General features: G+C 43.7%; 1 long non-coding RNA gene across 1 annotated transcript in view; it reads right to left on the minus strand.

Moving 5' to 3' along the window:
- Positions 1-5,311: 5,311 nt before the first annotated feature.
- LOC144772457 (uncharacterized) overlaps positions 5,312-18,645 on the minus strand; it is a 65,256-nt gene continuing 51,922 nt past the window's right edge. Inside the window, exon 4 of the long non-coding RNA XR_013599752.1 lies at positions 5,312-5,563. This is a non-coding gene — a long non-coding RNA (uncharacterized LOC144772457). The remainder of the gene's footprint in view (positions 5,564-18,645) is intronic.

An 18,645-nucleotide genomic window follows, 5' to 3' on the forward strand; every position in this document is an offset into this window, starting at 1 on the left:
GTTCTTCTGTAATGTTCCCAAGTGCCATAGCTGTCTGATTGGCTACAGCTTCTGCGACACACATTAAACGTCTGATTTTTCTGCTGTTTAAAGCGGCACCAACAAAGAAGAACAAACCCAAATTAAAGTCAATGTATTGCTGCAGTGCAGCGTCAGTTTGATCTACCTCATCATAATTTATTGTTGTTTTGTGTCTGTTCTTGGAAATGTCATTAAATAGTCGGTAATCCTTATGATATGATGCAGGAGCCGAAAAAGCAGGTGGCAATAAAAAGGACACGTATCAAATTCCAGACCATCCAATAGTTAGATGGTAATATCCCTTATTTCCGCAGATAAAATACGTGTTATGCGAGGACGTGAAGCTACTATTGTTGGCTCCAGCAATGTTCAAAACCAGAGCACAGTTGCTTCACCCCACAGGAATTTTCCCAACACTACTCACACACAAATCTGCTCAGGCTCTAGTGACAGCTATAACAGGAGGTCCATTACCCTTAGATGTTCAAGTATGTGAGTAAACATAATGCGTAGAAAGATTTCCTCATCGGTACTCCTCCATCTCCTATATAGTCCATTTAGCCTGCAGATCTCCTTCCTCATCATGATTACACGATTTATTAAGATAGTAGTTTAATATCATTACACCAAAATCAATAATATTAGCCACCTCAGTAGACAATAAGAGTACGAACCAGGCTTGACAAGAACCATTATGAGAGAATGGAAGAGGAATTAAAGGTGTTACACCCTTCTTCTGATGAGCAGGCATCATTCCACACACCCAACAATTGGTCATATTTGTAGCATTGTCGGTATGATGCAACATCTGAATGAAAGTATTGTTGAGATAGGACATTCTATGCTGCTGCTCATAATAGTAAAAACCACAGTTGATGGACAGAATGTAGAACAATGTCTTACATTCACCCCAGTACAAAGATCTGGGCCTAAATCCATCGTTTTTTGCACTCCACACCACCCTAGGTCAGACAATGGCTATATGCAAATCAGCCTTGACCCTGTGCCTCATGGGAACAGTCCAGCCCGAACTACCAAGCCATGTCTTTCCTAGACCGGAAACAAGCATCCAAGGACCGGTTTCTGGCTATCAGCCTTCTTCAGCCTGGATAGCTTGACTCCAGTGATCTGAGCTGCTCATAATAGGGAAGGGATAAATAATGGTGCTCAAGGAGGTGCTCAGTGAGGGCTAGAGTAGCGGCATTCAGCGTTTGTCGAGCAGGAACCACTTCCTCTACAACCCAGGTTATTACTGCTGCGATAATCACGAAAAAGATAATCCCAGCAATGAACATTTCTAGTGACATTTTAGGTCTTGTGTGACTTAAAACTCAGGACTGTTTTGTCAATGTGGGCATTGACATGTTTTCTCGGTGGCCTGACATCAAAATTGTTAATTGTTGATTTAGTTGAGTCTTCTGTGGTAATTGAGTTCCTAGAAGAACTATTTGAACGTGAAGGTTTTCCACTAACGCTTTTATCAGACAATGGAGTCCAATTCACGTCAAGGGTCATGGAAGAGTTTCTAAACTCCAAGGGAATTAGGCACAAGAGGCTTGCTCTTTATCACCCTGAATGCAATGGTGTTGTAGAGAGATTTATTAAAGTTCCCAAAGAGACCATGCAGCAAGCTGTTGACTGTGGTGAAAGCTGGGAGTGGGCTGTTAAAAAAAGTGCAAGAATATTGGTTCACTTCCCATTCTTGCACCAGAGATGCCCCCTTATGATTGTTTAAAGGAGGGGTTCCCAAAATAGAAGTTGCCTCGTTGTGGGTTACCTCAAAGAGGTTGCTGGTGGACAGTGCAGTAGGAAGAACTGAAGGCTGGAAGGAAAAAGAAAGAGAGGTGATGAATAAAAGGAAGGCTTGGTATGATGAAAGGAAGGATGTGAAGAGTACCTTTGTCAATGTGGGTGACTGGGTTAAGAATAAGTATCCCAGGACCAGTGGTGGTACTTCCAAATTCAGTAGGCCCTTTGAGGTGATTGGAGTTTTAAAAAATGCAATAAAGACCAGTGACCATAGAATGTGGAATTTGGGAAGAGTGGCAAAATGTCCGGTAAGATCCACTGCTGCTACTACCTCTACTTCTTGTGCTGCAGCTCAAAATCCTGTTGCAGAAGAGGCCATTGTGAATGAAAGAGGTGCTAGGCCTTGTCGTTTGAAGCGTACTTCTTGACACTTGCAAGATTACCTTTCCTAGTTTGTGTGCCCTATACACCATGTGGTCATGTGTATCAGATGCAATGTTTCGCTTATTTCTTTGGATTGTTTTTTTAAGTTATGTTTGTTCCTTGCCTCTAACCTCACTTACATGTAGTTTTGGTTTGGTAAAGCTTGTACAAAGTTTGTAACTTTATTTTGAATGGTGAAGGGGCGAGGAAGGGTGGAGTCCTGAATATTACGGTGCCTCACATTCTTCATGTTCTGAATTGTGGTTGTGTTGCCAGGCACTGGGTTGGAGCTGCTTGTGTGACAGTTAAGCTGGTTCTCTGACTGTCTGGGGTCTCTGCAACTTTGTGTCCTAATAAAGCTTCCTTCAAATCAACATTAGTGTCTCCTGCTGACCTACTTCCACATTTCTCTCCTAAGAGCAGATCTATTCTGGCTACACACTAAAAGAGTATCAATGCATGTGTGGCCAGAAACTAGTATAGGTGAAATAATGGTCTGGTCAATTAAATGCGTATATGAGCCTGATGTTAGAATGTAATCGAATCTTGTATACATGTTATTGGGCACAGAGAAAAATGTGTATTCCCTGGAGTTGGGGTGTTGAAGGCGCCAAGTGTCTTTAAATTTAAATTTGGAGCAGATCTTTCTTAGAATACTATGAGATTTAGTGGGGTGGTACTTGCAAGATGATTGACAATCTATTAAAGGGTCTAATGAGAGGGTAAAGTCACCCCCAACTATGAGTAGATCGTCTTGGGGTAATTCCTCCATGATTTTGGAAACGTTCTCCCAGAAGGGTTCATCATTGTTTGGGGCATAAATATTTACCACGTGGTTGAGGTTTTCACCTCAGCATAGATGTGTTATTAGGAGCCTACCCTAGTCGTCATGGGAGTAAGATTCGAAGGATATATTATCTCTTTTTGCTATTAAAGTGATCATCCCTCTCTTGTTTTTGTTGCGCCGGGGAGCATGAGACATGAGAAATCCCTTTGTGTTTAATGAATTCTGAGTCCTTACTGGAGAGTTTTGTCTCCTGCAAAAGAATGATGTCACTTTTGGTTTTGGCAAAGGAGTCTAAAATGTTTCTACATTGTTGGTATGGTTAAGGCCCTTTACATTTAAGGAGACAACATTTAGATAATCTGCAAGCTTATGAGTCATTGGGTGAGAGTGTTATAGCGGATGAATAAGTGGAACAGGGACCTTGGTATGTGGGTGATTTAAGATCGATCAAGAACCAAAATATGTTTAGGAAATGTTGAGTGGGAGTTTTGATGAGCGAGTATCTCCTCGAAGCTCAGCGTAAGCTCAAGGAGGAATAGGAGTTCGCACAGCAAGACCAACGTGTGGAAGATGTTGTAGTGCATAACAGGCCAAACATAAAAATACAGTAAGGAGGGAAAGATGAAAAGGCAGAAAAATACTGAATACAAATAGCAAACCCCGGGGAAACATCCCCACAATCCCCACTCTCCCCTCCCCAACCTGTATGCACTTGGTAGTGTTTTGAATGGCCAGGTAATAGACAGAAAAGCGTCCAGGCATGGGGGCCTTTATAGTCCCCGCTCAGGACATTTGCACATGTTTGATGGCCCTGAGGTTGTTACCAATGAATCTTGTATGAACTATGCCAATGTATATTCATATTTCTGTTTTAACATGATAGTGGTTAATTATTGTTGCACCTTGATAATCTAAATGCAGTTGATCATGTCTACAGTGAGAGTCCTGAAACGGAAAACGCCAAACACTGAAGAGTCCCTGAGCAATGTAAAATAAACAAACAAGCTTGAGATAAACTTATAAAGGCCAGAAATATGTATTCAAAGTGTCCGTAATTAAATATGTCACTGATGATGGACTACTTTCATAGGTCACTGATGGTGACATTGATAATGTGACACATGAGGTACACAGTTACATAACCAATGTTGTAATTTGTGATTCAAATAAATCACTTTTTGTTGAATGCAAATATGCAGTGTTTTTGAGAGATACATTTTCATAGCTTTTAAGCAATGCGTATAACTAATTCTGCGAGCTTTGAATCTTCCTTGCCCTCACTCCAGCCTTCGCAGAAATTAGGTATACAGAGAACTAACTTGTTTGACAAACAGTGCTCCCTACCTCACTTTTGCTGATTCTAACTGCAGTAAGCTAGCATGTGTTACTATTACCAAACTCAATGATATGCAGGGTCATGTTTATAAGCCTCTTTGAGTCGCTTTTGCACCAATCGTAGCAATTTAAACATGAAGGGCCTCATTTCCAATTTTTTGGCTTTCGGCAGCGTCGCAAGCCTTCCTGCTGTGTTGCCCTTCATCAAAAGAAAAGGGCAGGTATGCGCCATATCTATGAGATACAGTGCCTCCTTGTGGTTTCTGCCTGCATTGGCGCTCAAAGGGCTGCTTGTGCCAATTCAGGTACTCTTTCACCATGGTGCAGGAGTGTCTCAGTTGTAGAGCTAATTAGTTTTGTGCAAAAAAAGACACCTCCCAGCTCAAAAATAATCAATATAGGTGATTTTCTCTTTCTATGTGTGCTGCTGAATGCTTCATAAATCTCGAGTAATGCAACGCCATGCAAATCACTTTGTTGTATTGCTTTGCACCAGGGAGGCATCTCCATAGGTGTTGCGTGGGTGTTCTCATGCAGCATCCATGGATTTTGAAAATTCCCAGATTTACCCGAAGTTGTAGACCTGGGAATGCACCAAAAACTATTGCCACCCCAGGTGAGGCGTAACTAGGAAAAATATGTTTATTGCTCCTAGTTTCTTTCCTCTTTCAATGTGTGCTGCAAAAATGTTTCAATGTGAGCTGCAATGTGAGCTGCATTTTTCAGCAAACATCGAAAGAGGAAAACCCAATCGGCAGATTGTTTCTGTGCTGAGAAGCACTGCATGACTCTGCCGTAATATGGCCCTCGGTTTGTTGGGCTTTGACGTCATATCCTTTAGTTCACAGCAGGTGTCAGTAGCAAGTGTTTATCATCCTACAGTCTTGGAAAGAATATGAATCCACTGACAATTGTTACCTGACAAGTTGGTATTTCGTTGCGTGGATATGAACATATGAAATAGTAACATGCTTAATACAATGCAAAGCTGTTAAAAAGAAACTATTTCCAGAATATGATTTAAGAAATGAAACTACAATACAGAAACTCAGCACTGCCATTTTATTGCTGTAGACTGAAAACTAGCTATAAAATATGCATTATGGACAAATTGCAAGTAAGAAATATTATGTTAAATGTACATTTCTTAATTGATCCGAACACGCTCCAGCTGAACAAGGTGGCCACGATATTACATTCAATCGCTGAATCGTCATGACGAGGCAGCTGGGTAATAAAAGTTCATATCTAAAAAAAAGGTACAAAACAATATTTAGCAGTCATCTAAATTTTCACCTACCCAGTAAATCAAATTATGAACGCATGGTGCATATTTATGTTGTTTCTGTGAGTTATCAACATGCTTGGCAGAGGACTAAAGAAAAGAACATGAAATATGCATAATACTTTCATTTGTTAGAAAGACTTGTGGGCAATTTACAAATTCAATATAGCATTGCTGTCATCCTTCTGAGACTGGGATCACACGTGGAAGGAAAAAGGGAAATGTTGCATGCTAATATACATATATATATATGTGTAAAATTAAATATACAGGTTTAACAACTGGCATACCAAAGTAGAATCCAGTTGAATGCTACAGATGCCAAAGATAGATATATACATATATATATATATATATATATATATATATATATATATATATATATATATATATCAGCTCCGTTTTTCTGCCGAAGGCAGAATGTCTCGCGCACTCCCAGCTTTGAGCAGATAAGACCATAGATCCAAATCAATGTAGAAGTTGTTTTTATTCCATTACAGCTCGTTAACCAGCACACTGCTATACTGGTTATTTTTGATGGAAGAACTGGACATCAGTCTATTTTTGACATCTGTTTTTCTGATTCCAGTCGTGCCATCAGTATTTGCTTGTGTCCCCTCATCAAAGAATTTTTCAATTTCAGCATTCCTGACAGATTCCCTCTTATCCATCAGTGCGCTGGGATCTTTTACGGCTTTCAAGTTTAAAGATAGATAATGTTCAATTTCGGTCGTTTGCTCTTTGTAGCTGGTTCAATTGTGGGTCAATTATCAGTTATAACAGTGTCAGGGATTCGTTCCCCAGGTTCTATGACCCGTGTCTTTTTCGCTGACACCCACAATATGTGTGAAACAAAACTGGCTCGATTCAGTGTTGTCAATGTTTTCAAAAATGACAAAATGAATATAAAGGACATATGGAAAAAGAACACAACAGTAACTGGAAAGAGTTAAAGTTCTATGCCATTGAGACGGTGGCGAATCACCCGCGTGGAGGTGATCGTGAAAGAACTTTACGACAGAAGGAATCTAAGCACATTTTGAACTTTCGAACACTGAGCCCCTTCGGGCTTAACCAGGGTGAAGAACTTCATTACCACCTTTGATGTCCAGTTCTTCCATCAAAAATAACCCCTGAAATATACCAAAGTATATAGAGACATTTTTGAACTGTAAAAATTCCTGCCCTCAAAAGCATATATTTGAAATTTGCTTTTGCACATTTTGTTTTACTTTGACATTGCACAACAATTGCTAGAATGGATATACCGCTAACGTAACAAAGTGTCCTGTAAATAACCATATGGTGATGAATAACAAAAATGAATTGATAGATATCGCTTTATAAAATAAAGACCCACTGGAGGGGATAATAGAAAGGGATGATGATTGCAGCAAGACCCACTGGAGGGTTAAAGGGAAGTGATACAAAACACAATAATTAATTTGCAGATAATGATTGTAATTATCTAAATAAGAGAACGAAAGAAATTGAAATGTACAGATTTTTGCTCAAAAAGTGATGAAATTACAGTTTGGAACTACATATACCAGGATGCATAGCGGTTCTGGGGAAAGGAAGTCCTGAGACCTAGGGGCTTCCTGTGGTTGAAAACAGTCCCCTTTTACTTTCACTAAGTTTAGTTTCGCCCCTCCCTGTGTTTTTTTTTTTTGTGTTGCAACACTTTATTTAAACATGAACAGTAACATAAACCTATGTAACATTTAAGTCTCGTGAAAAAGCGGCTTGGTGCCGCGAAACGCATCGAGCAGTGTGCTGGTTAACGAGCTGTAATGGAATAAAAACAACTTCTACATTGATTTGGATTTATGGTCTTATCTGCTCAAAGCTGGGAGTGCGCGAGACATTCTGCCTTCGGCAGAAAAACGGAGCTGATTAATAGCGGCAGGGCCCTGCTGCACTCGTAACGCACCGCAAGGAGAGCACTCGGAAGCCCCTTCCCTGGGCCATCTCACTTGGATATATATATATATATATATATATATATTACCTACTGGCGGTCGCCAGTAGGTATATATAGTTAGGATTTTTTCTCTATGGGATTTTTGAAAATTCTATGTCTAATAACTTTGGCGTTTGTGGACGGAATTGGCTGAAATTTTCAGGAAAATGGAACATTTTGTTTCTGAGCAGCCCCTGAAAGTTTGGGGGGGGTTTCGTCAAGGGGGGGCCGAGAAAAAAGGGGGGTCCCAAAACGTGTTTTTAACATTGAGTTTTCCATAGGGCGGTTGGCCTCACTTTTAGCCCGAACGGCTGAATGGATTTGCACGAAACTTGGCAAAATTGTAGGGACTGGTAGCCCGATGTGCCTTTGCTAGGTCTCAATATATGTGCTCCAGTGGATTTTGAGAAATTAACGTTAAAAAAAAGATATATATCTGTAACAGCGGACCGGGCAGCGCTCCAGTTCGCGTACTTTTCGCGTTACGGAACTTTGTGAAGCGAAGCTGATTGGTTCTCCGGCGTCTGTAAACATTCCAAACAGTCCGTAGCGGCCGCCATCTTGTCTCTCGGTAGGATCGAGAGACAAGAGGAGGCCAAAGCGAAGGGGCAAATGACCATAAGGGGGCATAGTAGATCCTCCCTGACCCCCTAGGTTTGATGTGGAGGTTTTAAAAGGGCCCCGCGGGGCAAAAAAAAATAGAAATAATAATAATCGAACGGCTGAATGGATTTGCACGAAACTTGGCAAAATATTAGGGACTGGTAGGCCGATGTGCCTTTGCTAGGTCTCAATATATGTGCTCCAGTGGATTTTGAGAAATTAACGTTCAAAAAAAGATATATATCTGTAACAGCGGACCGGGCAGCGCTCCAGTTCGCGTACTTTTCGCGTTACGGAACTTTGTGAAGCGAAGCTGATTGGTTCTCCGGCGTCTGTAAACATTCCAAACAGTCCGTAGCGGCCGCCATCTTGTCTCTCGGTAGGATCGAGAGACAAGAGGAGGCCAAAGCGAAGGGGCAAATGACCATAAGGGGGCATAGTAGATCCTCCCTGACCCCCTAGGTTTGATGTGGAGGTTTTAAAAGGGCCCCGCGGGGCAAAAAAAAATAAAAATAATAATAATCGAACGGCTGAATGGATTTGCACGAAACTTGGCAAAATATTAGGGACTGGTAGGCCGATGTGCCTTTGCTAGGTCTCAATATATGTGCTCCAGTGGATTTTGAGAAATTAACGTTCAAAAAAAGATATATATCTGTAACAGCGCTCCGCTTCGCGTACTTTTCGCGTAACGGAGCTTTGCGAAGCTGATTGGTTCTCCGACGTCTGTAAACATTGCAAACAGTCCGTAGCGGCCGCCATCTTGTCTCTCGGTAGGATCGAGAGACAAGAGGAGGCCAAAGCGAAGGGGCAAATAACCATAAGGGGGCATAGTAGATCCTCCTTGACCTCTTAGGTTTGATGTGGAGGTTTTAAAAGGGCCCCGCGGGGCAAAAAATAAATAAATAATAATAATCGAACGGCTGAATGGATTTGCACGAAACTTGGCAAAATTGTAGGGACTGGTAGCCCGATGTGCCTTTGCTAGGTCTCAATATATGTACTTCAGTGGATTTTGAGAAATTAACGTTCAAAAAAAGATATATATCTGTAACAGCGCTCCGCTTCGCGGAGATAAAATTATCTCTGTATTACCTAGCTGTTGCTAACACCAGTTAGCGACCGCTAGTAGGAGATAGCGACCATCTTGGGCCCCACTTTGTATGTCAGTGATATTTATCACTAATGACATGCAAAGTGGGCATGCCAAGATGTTAGCGACTGGAAACAGTCGCTAACATCGCTATCTCCTATTACCAACTTTTGGAGATATTCGCGCTAAGCGCGAATATCTCCAAAAGCTACCACCTGCCCTGAGCAGTTCTTAGCCATGTTATCCAATGGGAGGTGGATAACATGGCTAAGAGCATTAGCTCGGTAATGCATGAATATCGCTGACTTTTCAGCGATATTAATGCATTGCGGTCGTTTTTTATCGCATTTGCGATAAACCTTGATAATAGCAAGGTTTATCTGCGATAATTTCTGACGATGCTTAGCGGTAAAAAATTCGTTGCTAAGCATCGTTAGGGATAAATATCGCTTAACTTTGGTAATATGCCCCAACGTCTGTTAACGTTCGATTCGAAGGAAATCAGGAAGTGTTGAAAAACATTGTCTGCGCCATCTTGCCTTTTTTCAAATGCCACACTTTTGTCGTGCACGGCAGTCATTTTAGATGCCTTGACAAGACCCACTCTCTGCACGCTGTCGATCCTTAGCATGGCTCCCCACCCTCGCAAGCATCTACCCCAGGCACTGGTCACCCCCGCTCTCTGTCTTATGCATGGGTAATAAACCTCCCCCCATCTGCGCTGCTCTTCCCTGAGAATCACACCATGTGCCCGCCCGACACCTCCCTTTCGCCCTATTCACTACCGCACCCTCTGACACTCCTTTTCCTCTGTGTCCGATTGTCCAGGCCGGTCCTAGGCTATCAGCTAGCCCTGCAGATGTAGTTTATGGCCCCAGCTGTAAAGAATCACCCCTCTTCAAAGGAGTTATAGTAGATCAAGGCCCACACTCGATGAGATCCGTCACAGCACACGCGTTCCTACTATCTGAAAACCATCCTGTATTGTGATTGGGGAGGGGACCGAGCCTGAAGCGGAAGATTCCAGGGATGACTCTTTGTACATCAAAGTTTTTACAATTATGTGTCACATTAAAAATATATAGCACTCCAACAAAGTAGTGGGATTATAAAACTTTAATAACTTATAAATATATACAACAAAACAAAAACAGTAAAAACATTTTCAGGGAAAAAGAAGGAAGTAGCCGTCGGTTGTGCGAATAGTCCCAACGCAGCACAACGTCCAGGTGATGTTGCCTGGGTGCCGCACTGATTTTGGTATCCGGCGTGGGGCATCGCGGGGGGTGGGTCATCAGTAGCGGTCTGTTGTGCGAATAGTTCCAAGGCAGCAGAACGATGGCACCAAGGTGATGTCCAGTAAGTTGCCGCCCTCCGAATAACGGCGTGGGGCGCCCCGGGGGGGGGGGGGATGCGGCGTGAACGGGCCTCTCCAGGTGGAGTCTCGTCTGTTGTAGTGGGGCGCCCCTTTACCGTTTCAGTTGCCATTCCGTCCGCTTTTGGTCCACTGTGTCAAAAGCCGCAATTCAGCTGAGTTGCGCCCACTCTTGCGGTGCAGCGATAGGCGGCTGTCACAGGACTCTCAAAATGGCGGCAGGCTCTTTCCTTTAAGGGGCCTGGTCCACTGAAATGGCCCTGGGACACCTTGGAAATCGGACGCTTGTCTGCTAGGTCTTGGACCCCATTCTCGAAAGCGTCCCCTCCGCCTTGAGGATTCAACAAAAGTTTTGGGGGCCCCCGACTCCTGCAGGCTTCTGGTGGGGAGCGGCTGCCATGATTACTCGCGGAATGACCACGACGGAGCCACGAGATGGTGGTGCTTTCATGCTGACGCCAGCTTCAGTCTGAAACATCCAGAAACAAGGTGGGGCTTTCATCGTTTGGGAAAAAAAAAAGTTTTCATCCAATGAAAAGTGTTATTTTTAGGTCATATGATCAAGCCTTCCATCATTAGGAAACCAAAAGTAAATGAACCAATGAAAAGTTTTATAAACAAGTCACATGACCTGTTATGCGGCATAGGGTATAAAATGCGGAGAAAATACATTGGCACGTGAGGCGGCGTCAGTAGCGGACCGATGTGCGAATAGGCCGAAGGCAACACAACGCGCCAAGATCCGGATGGCACCGAGGTGGTGTCCAGCAAGTTGCAGCACTGGTGTGGCCATCCTACAATGCTGAAAGTCGGCGTGGGGCGCCCCGTTGGCCTGTGAGTTCGCGTCAGTAGCGGACCGATGTGCGAATAGGCCGAAGGCAGCACAACGCGCCAAGATCCGGATGGCACCGAGGTGGTGTCTAGTAAGTTGCCGCACTGGTGTGGCCATCCTACAATGTTGAAAGTCGGCGTGGGGCGCCCCGTTGGCCTGTGAGATGGCATCAGTAGCGGACCGATGTGCGAATGGGGCCAAAGGCAGCGCAACAATATTTTCCGAATAGAAGACACCACTGGGCGCTGAGATGCCAAGATCCGGATGGCACCGAGGTGGTGTCTAGCAAGTTGTCGCACTGGTGTGGCCATTCTACAATGTTGAACGTCGGCGTGGGGCGCCCCGTTGGCCTGTCAGATGGCGTCAGTAGCGGACCGATGTGCGAATGGGGCCAAAGGCAGCGCAACAATATTTTCTGAATAGAAGACACCACAAGGCGTTGAGATGCCAAGATCCGGATGGCACCGAGGTGGTGTCCAGCAAGTTGAAGCACTGATGTGGCCATCCTACAATGCTGAAAGTCGGCGTGGGGCGCCCCGTTGGCCTGTGTGTTCGCGTCAGTAGCGGACCGATGTGCGAATAGGCCGAAGGCAGCACAACGCGCCAAGATCCGGATGCCACCGAGGTGGTGTCTAGTAAGTTGCCGCACTGGTGTGGCCATCCTACAATGTTGAAAGTCGGCGTGGGGCGCCCCGTTGGCCTGTGAGATGGCGTCAGTAGCGGACCGATGTGCGAATGGGGCCAAAGGCAGCGCAACAATATTTTCCGAATAGAAGACACCACTGGGCGCTGAGATGCCAAGATCCGGATGGCAGCGAGGTGGTGTCTAGCAAGTTGTCGCACTGGTGTGGCCATCCTACAATGTTGAAAGTCGGCGTGGGGCGCCCCGTTGGCCTGTGAGATGGCGTCAGTAGCGGACCGATGTGCGAATGGGGCCAAAGGCAGCGCAACAATATTTTCTGAATAGAAGACACCACAAGGCGCTGAGAAGCCAAGATCCGGATGGCACCGAGGTGGTGTCTAGCAAGTTGCCGCACTGGTGTGGCCATCCTACAATGGTAAAAGTCGTCGTGGGGCGCCCTGTTGGCCTGTGAGATGGTGTCAGTAGCGGACCGATGTGCGAATGGGGCCAAAGGCAGCGCAACAATATTTTCTGAATAGAAGACACCACTAGGCGCTGAGATGCCAAGATCCGGATGGCACCGAGGTGGTGTCTAGCAAGTTGCTGTACTGGTGTGGCCATCCTACAATGCTGAAAGTCGGCGTGGGGCGCCCCATTAGCCTGTGAGATGGCATCAGTAGCGGACCGATGTGCGAATGGGGCCAAAGGCAGCGCAACAATATTTTCTGAATAGAAGACACCACAAGGCGCTGAGATTCGGTTACCACCGAGGTGATGTCCAGCAAGTTGCCGCACTGGTGTGGCCATCCTACAATACTGCTCCGAATAACGGCGTGGGGTGCCCGAAGGGGGGGGGGAGGCGGCGTGAACGGGCCTTCCTAGGTGGAGGCTCGTCTGCTGTAGTGGGGCGCCCCTTTACCGTTTCAGTTGCCATTTAGCTGAGTTTCGGCCGCTCTTGATGCTACAGCGACAGGCGGCTGCAACAGGACTCTCAAAATGGCGGCCTGTTCTTTGGATTTGGGCCTGGTCCACTAAAATGGCCCTGGGACACCTTAGAACTCGGACGCTCGAATTTTTTTTCCTTTCCTCTACATGCAAAAAAAGGTAAATGCCCGGTACGTTACACGCTTCATCTGCCACGATGTACTCTCCAGAGGAACCGAAAAAAAATATAGTTATGGTAACTATACCATGCATCGTCATATGGAGAGGTGGCACCAATTAATTATAGTGCTGCATAAAAGAGAGATTTGGAGGAGAACCCCCGACCTGCCAGTACATTCATCAAAGAAGTGGCACTGACAGCATCAGAGGCAAGGGAAACGGTCCCAAATATTTAGAAGAACTTTGGAAAGATTAAAATGATATGTTTAGATTGTGGCAAATCAATTTCATGTGGACAGATGAGTGTTACTCTAATAAATACAGCATATGAACATCATCATAGTCGATGGTTGGTGGAGACATTTTGACTATATCCTGGACCTGCCCGTCCTCGCCCAAAATGGCGCCGGAATAAATGGGACTCGTAACTCCTTGTTGTGTACTGGTTGCACAACCTTGATATCACGAGATACGTATGCAGTTTTAAAGCACATGGCGGGCGGGGACGAGAATAGATTGAATATTTCGACATCTCTATTGATATTAAGTTCTGATGTGTTATTGATTACTGTACTATTGAAAGTTCGAATTAACGTCACCCATGGTACTTGCCCGCAAATGTATATCTAGATAATTTTATTGTAACTGGCCCTGTCGTATTTTACTTATAAAATGTACGTCCACCGATTCCGCAACTGTTAGACACCTTAGTTCTTGCAACCTAATGGCCCGCCCGTTACGTTCCTCTACAGTGTAAATGTCTACTCATCATATACGATTACAGTTTGCTCCGTGGCCGGCCCACGTGGTTATAGGCTCGTATTTGTATAATGAAATTTTCACAATAAAGGTTTTTAAAAGAAAACATGGTAGTAGTATATACATTGGTAAAGTTTTTAATAATAGTCACTGTTTTAGAATCATTAAAAGGCAAGTGAAATAAAGCAGACCAATTACATAAAGGGTAAAAGGTATAATACGCAGGTACGCAGTAAAGATAAATGGTCAAGGGCTGTTGTGTTTTCTACTCCTGCAACATAAAGTGATCGATAAGAATCTCATATTCAGGCGTATCGGCGACTAAGACAGCAGGTCGACCCTCTTTTGCTCAACGGCTCCGTCATGGGACGAAGAAACGCCCTTTTTCTCGAAAAAAGAATATATTTTACTTGCAGGACAGTTGTACATTTTCCGGGAAAGTACATTAGCCTGGAACATTATAACATATATTTAAGAAAAAATAATGTTCGGAAGTAATAAAAAGCGTAATTTTTAGGTCATATGACCAAGCCTTTCATCATTAGAATAAGAAAAGTAAAATGAACCAATGAAAAGTTTTATTAACAAGTCACATGACCTGTTATGCTTACGTTACGCGCTGCGCGTCGCGCCCCGGATGACTTCCGGATGCGCTAACGCGGCGCGTCATATGACGCATTACGCGACAACGCAGGTCCAGAATATAGTCAAAATGTCTCCACCAACCAGCGGTCGGAACACAACCCCTTTCAGCAGGCTAAATAGTTCTGTTAAATGACAACAGAAGGGACAGGCAACAAGAACCATCAGTCAAAGAGGGGAGGGCTAGTTCTTCTCTACCGGGTTACGTTGGGGCGCTACCGGAACTGATCGAATTGGTAGTCTACAGTGTTTCTGGATGTTTCAGACTGAAGCTGGGGTTAGCATGAGAGCACCACCATTTCGTAGCTCCGTCGTGGCCATTCCGCGAGCAATCATGGCTGCCGCTCTTTATCGTTATTTTGGGCGGGGTGGGTGGCGGAGCCGAGCTGTATTGCAGCCATCATGGTGTGGAGTTCAGTTCATCTCACTAGTTTCGTATTTGTCATGAGTGGTTGTTCCTAATGTTTCTATTTTAGCGAGGTCAAAAAGAGATCCCATTAGTGGCCTACTGATTTTGCTCGATTCCTTTTGTCGCGATGGGGGCCTGCTTCTCTCCCAGTTATGCCTGTTTGCACATGGGCTACTGGGAGGAGCTGGTCCTTTCGCTCAAATTTGCAGATACCAAAATTTTCTACTAAAATAGTCAAGTGGTTAAGGTACATAGATGAAATTTTTGTAATTTGGGATGGCTCTGCACAAGAGGCGGCAGATTTTATTGACAAACTAAATGACAACGGGTTGAATCTACAGTTCACCAGCCAGATAAGTGACACATCTATATGCTTCTTGGATGTAGAGGTTTTTGTAAGAGATGGCAGACTGGAAACCAAGCTGTACAGGAATTTAACAGCTGGCAATAGTGTTCTCCATCCAGGTAGCCATCATCCTGCCCATCTTATAAGGAGCATACCTTACGGTGAAATGCTCCGTATAAGACGGATCTGCAGCACGGAAGCAGACTGCAAAGCAGCTCAACTACAATGCAGTAACAGATTCAGACAGAGGGGTTATAACAGCGAGGTCATAAAGAGAGCCATGAACTGAGCCAATACACACGATAGGGCATCCCTTCTATCGATAACACCAATTGACTCAGACATCTTACAGCCAGCAACATGGATTGCCAAGAAGACAGATACGCGCAAAACTGAAAGCGAAACTCGATTGATTCTCACTTTTAGCAACCAACATCGTACCATAAGAAATATTGTTAAGCGCAACTGGTCACTGATTATGAGTGATCCAGTATTGGGCAAAGAGATCGTTGGGGCACCTAAGATAGCCTATAAACGCGCAAGAACACTAGGCAATTGCCTGGTATCAAGCAGCCCAGAGATGAGGACTAAGGGCGTGTGGTGATACACAAGTAAGGGATTCCTGCGTTGCTCATCTTGCAAAGCTTGCAAGAATGGAGTAAGCAGAACAGAGTATTCCACGCCATTTAACAGCATACCTACCACCATCAAGTACAAACTGACGTGCCGCACCGAGTACGCAGTGTACGTGCTGGAGTGTCCCTGTGGCCTACGCTATGTAGGCAGCACGAGGCCACAGGTGTACAAACGTATACTCCAGCACCTTAGGGCCATTACCAACGGCGACTCTGCGTACCTGGTGGTGAGGCACATGACAAAAAAGCGTCAGATTTGCGGTACTTTGTTATAGACACGGTCCCACCCCACTAGAAACACGACACATTATCCTACTCGATACCAAGAATCCCAATGGGCTGAATGCGGGGGAAGATTGCCACACTTACATATGAAATATAATATGCAAACAAATGGGTGTATATATACCAACATGGTAGCTGCCTCATTCACAAATTTTTAACCAAATCATATTCACATTTGAAGTAACACAGGGTTGCACGTAACTGTTTTTAGCCATTATTTATTTGCCGAATTTGCACATATGTCCGTTGGAATTATACTGCAATGTTTACAGCCCATTGGGGTACAACTATAGGAACTCAGGGTTAGTTATGAACTGCGATAAGAGAAAGCAGTACTAGATGACTTACACCATCTAGAGTACAGTATAGGATAAGCTATGAAAGAATGATAATATTTCTTAGTGCGATTGTATATTTATATTTTGATAATTTTTATATTCAACAAATTTTTAACAAATATTTATTTGAAGTATTTGTATAATTTGTATATTGCAATATTTGCACAGTGCTTTTCCGTTATCTGCTGCTTTAGGTGTATATAGATAAATTGAGTCTAATAGATGTATGTATTTATATTTATATTTATGTATTAATTTATACCTAATGTATATCACAATCTGGTTTGTTAAACATCGTACCGCAGTTCCTGAGATCTTTTTGACCATTAAGGGTTAATGAAAGACAACAGAACGTAACTGCATTTAAGCAGTTAGGCAACAATAACAGTATGTTTTTTATGTTCATTGTCATTTGGCACGTAATTACTGGCTGTGAGAACTTTAAAAGGAGCACGTCCGCCCCAAGACGTTGTCATGTGATCAAGGTGCTTCGGGCACTGAAACGCGCCGTGGTGGAGTGGTGGTGAGCTAAATAAATCACTGAACACTAAAAAACAAACAAAAAAAAAGGGTGTGCCTCGTCTTCTTCTGCTGCCGGACCGCTGCCGGACGTCTTTATGCTGAATATATATATATATATATATATATATATATATATATATATATATATATATATATATATATATTTATATATATATATATATATATATGTATGTATGTATGTATGTATGTATGTATGTATGTATGTATATATATATATATATATATATATATCTTTGAACTCCACAAACGCCCCTTCCAGATCCACACTGGAACGGCGAGGCAGGCAAGGTAGGAGAAGGACCACAGAATTCACAGGTTCCTATTTTATTGCAGTGTCAAGCTGGTAAAACAGGAGGGCAATACGCGTTTCGGGCTTCAAGAGCCCTTGTTCACATGCAACGAACTAGAGCAACTTTTTTGTTTTTATAATGCTTAGTGAGTAGCATAAGCTCCACCTTTCGAATAGTCACTTGCCTATAGACATAGTAAACATCTTGTATGTCTTGTGACAGTTAACAGTACAAATACGCAAAATGAGTTATACACTTTTATACATACGTTTGTTAAATATATATATATATATATATATTTTAAACCTTTATTGAAGCATTCAAAAGTATTACAAGCACAGGCCTACAACCACAGGGGCCGGCCGTAAACTCAGCAAATCAAATAGGAAATTTACTTATCAGTCAACAGCCCTGGCACCAGCTGTGATGCAAGTTACAGCGTATGGTAGAATGCGATATCAATAAACAGGATAATACAGAGGTTTCTTTTTTTCTTTTTTGAAGAAGCAGTAGTGGCATTACTATAAGAGGCGTCACACCATATAAGAAGGAGCAATTAGAAATGGGGGATATACCTCGCACTGCAGTCAATAGAAGGTAACGAATAATATAGCCGTAGTAACGCAACGCCTAGCAGAGGCAGACAAGGAGTAAAGGATAATCTATTAGCGAGCAATCTAGTGCGAGTACCATCCAGAAAACCCACTCTTAGGAGACAGTAAAGTAAAAGCTAGTATAGACGCCCAATAGAGTAAGAAGTAACTGAAGGATAAACAGTCAACCACCCTGAAAAGAAAGAAAGGAAAGAAAGGGACCATAGAACAAAACAAACTAAAATAACAAAAAACCCCTGTATCACCCCACCCTGCACCCCTGTAATGGCTACGTCCTACCCCACTAACAGCGTGCCTGTCGCCCCGGAACTCGCCCTAGAGGAAGGAAAAGAAAAGCGGAGGAGGAGAACAAAAAACACACTCCCGGGCTCCCTCACCCCCCCGCCATCAGCGACCTCCCCAAGACGTCTTATCCACTGTTTGAAGCAAAGTATTAAACCCCAGCCTGGGGAGGACATCAACAAAACCACCCGACTCCCGTTACACGATAAGGTACAATCCCGGCACATATCACGTAAATTAGCAAACCCTAAAAGTCAAAGTCAACCCTGGCCAGTACGGTTCTTTATGAGAGCCCTTGTGGCCCAGGCCA

The sequence above is a fragment of the Lissotriton helveticus genome, chromosome 8, assembly GCF_964261635.1.
Source record: "Lissotriton helveticus chromosome 8, aLisHel1.1, whole genome shotgun sequence".
Classification (NCBI taxonomy): domain Eukaryota; kingdom Metazoa; phylum Chordata; class Amphibia; order Caudata; family Salamandridae; genus Lissotriton; species Lissotriton helveticus.